The sequence below is a fragment of the Brachyhypopomus gauderio genome, chromosome 16 (assembly GCF_052324685.1).
Source record: "Brachyhypopomus gauderio isolate BG-103 chromosome 16, BGAUD_0.2, whole genome shotgun sequence".
Lineage (NCBI taxonomy): Eukaryota > Metazoa > Chordata > Actinopteri > Gymnotiformes > Hypopomidae > Brachyhypopomus > Brachyhypopomus gauderio.
In genome coordinates this window covers 11565437-11567885 of record NC_135226.1, presented here as the reverse complement: position 1 = coordinate 11567885, position 2449 = coordinate 11565437, and the positions used below count along the sequence as shown (strand labels likewise).

The 2449-nt window shown below is 38.8% G+C and overlaps 1 pseudogene; it reads left to right on the top strand.

Moving 5' to 3' along the window:
* Positions 1-583: 583 nt before the first annotated feature.
* LOC143478271 (odorant receptor 131-2 pseudogene) lies at positions 584-1549 on the top strand (annotated as a pseudogene).
* The last annotated feature ends 900 nt before the right edge of the window (positions 1550-2449 follow it).

The window sequence follows — 2449 nt, the reverse complement described above, 5'->3', positions numbered from 1 at the left end:
TTAGTTTGTAGGTGTTGGATGTTTTTGTTTGTACTGCTGGTGTTTATCCTCTTATTAAACATCTTAAAGATTCACACATGCGACCCACCTCCACTTACCCACTGTTACAGTCAGTTAATGGCTTATGCAACACCACGAATATTCTGCTGTTGTATTCACAAACCTTCCCGCTGGTGCTGCAAGCACTCCACCCATACTATCACACGTGCATATACCTTCAGCCCTTTGTGTGTATGACGTCAACAATTCAATATGAAAATCAGTCCCATCAAACACTACATAAATGTGTGTTTGCCCACAGATTGTTATTTGACTAATTTCATTATTCTACAGGTAATGCATTAATAACAATATTATGAAAACTTTTTCTGTTGATTTACTATTGTTAGGATTTAAATGTCAAACTTATATAACATATATAGCATACATTTTGTGTTCATTATATTGGTTGCTATTCCCTTTATATTGCAAGCATTCTTGTTAGTTTGTTTAATATATATTCATTATTTTTGTCATTCAATGTCATGCTAAACTATTCTCAAGCTGGTCTATTCTTTTCCCCTGTTCTCCTGTATACTCAGATATGTTCACAGTTGAGTGTAACAGCAGTGATGAAACCAATAGCACCAGTTACCAGCTACAACTGGTCAACATGCCTTTAAGGAGTAATATTTCAATGGCCATAACACAGTTCTTTGTGTGGCCTTTCATATACATCGACGTGTTCATGCTCCTCACTTTCTACAGGAAGCAGGCCTTCAGGACTGAGACACGCTACATACTGTTTTCTCAAACATTACTGGTTGATTTGATTTTTCTTTTGCTGACTGATTTTGTAATGCTCATATCCTATAGTCATATTTTGATGCCTGTGGTGTTCTGTATTCCTGTCTGCATGGTCATGGAGATAGTCACCATCTGCACACCGATGATAATCACTGCCATGTGTGTTGAGCGCTATGTGGCCATCTGTATGCCTCTGAGACACAGCGCCCTCTCCACCTCTAGCAGGACCCGTACTGCTATCTTCATTATCTGGATTGTGAGCACCATAATGCCGCTCATGGACTTGAGCACCCTTGTTTCAACTGTCTCACAAGATTATCTCTCACAGCTCACCTTTTGCTATTATGAGATTATGACTCCTGAGACATGGCACCGTTACAGGAGAGGCTTGCTGTGCATCATCCAGTTTGTAATAATTTTTCTTTTGGAATTATTTTGCTATGTGTTGATTATGCTTGCTGCCCGAACAGCATCTGTAGACAAGAAATCTGCATCTAAAGGGCTCCGTACTGTCTCACTGCACATGCTTCAGCTTATACTGTGTACTATGGGAATCATCTGCCCCTATATTGAAGCAGTTGTCATAGAGCTAGACATCCAGGTATATTTGTCAGTCCGCTTTTTCAACTTTATAACCTTTAGTGTCATAGCTAGGGCAGTGAGTCCACTAGTATACGGCATAAGAGATAAGGAATTTTACACTGCCTTTGTGTACAACATACGATGTGGACAAAATCACCTGAAAATCTCAGCTGAATTTTAAATAGCTGAATCTATTTTTGAAAAATAGAAATTTAAGCCCACCATTAAATGTCACTCTTGTAGAAATAGAACGTAAGCTCTAACTAAATAAAATGTTAAGTAGGTTATTTAATTTGTAGATGCGTATAAGCATGTGTTGTAAGAGGGAAAATTCAGCTGTGATAAAGCTGAAAATTAAATTATATTATAAAACTATAATACTTAAAAAAAATATACTAAAAACTAATATTTGAGCCCCAGGTTGTTGTAAATATTTTGCATTGTTAGTGGTACAATGAACTGAATCTTTGAAGTGACTCACTGTAAAGTGCCTGATCCACAGGCAATCTGTCAGTGCCATGCTGCTCTTTGAATGTTTGAAACTTTGAAAGTTTGCTTGTCCATATAGCAGTAGCGAACCGTGACCATTAAACCTGCCCCCCCCCAAAAAAATATTTGTTTCCTCTCCTAATTAACTGCAATAAAAATAAAAATTGAGACGACAGTACAGCTTTAGAAACGCAATAAACAATAATATCTGTACTAGATAAGCAAAATAAGGTTCCAACAAAATAAGGTTCACAGCTCCGTGTTCCTCGGGAGCGGAATATCTAAACAACGTGCACGAGGGCATCAAAGGAATGAATCGAAACTAGCTAGCGGTGGTACGCTAACGCCAGCTAGCATCGCCACAGCGGGCGGAAATCATCATACAGTTAAGCCCACCCACTAAGACGCAAGATATGATTGGTCAATTTTGCTGTCATTTGAAACTGGTATTGCACTGAATTATAACTGCCAGGCCCTCTGTAAACGAACAGCGGGCATCACAGTCCTGATAGGGGGAGACACAGGCTCACAGGCTTCCACTTAACCCCTCACCTTCCAACACAGATTGAATATACTGAATTGCTTATATTTT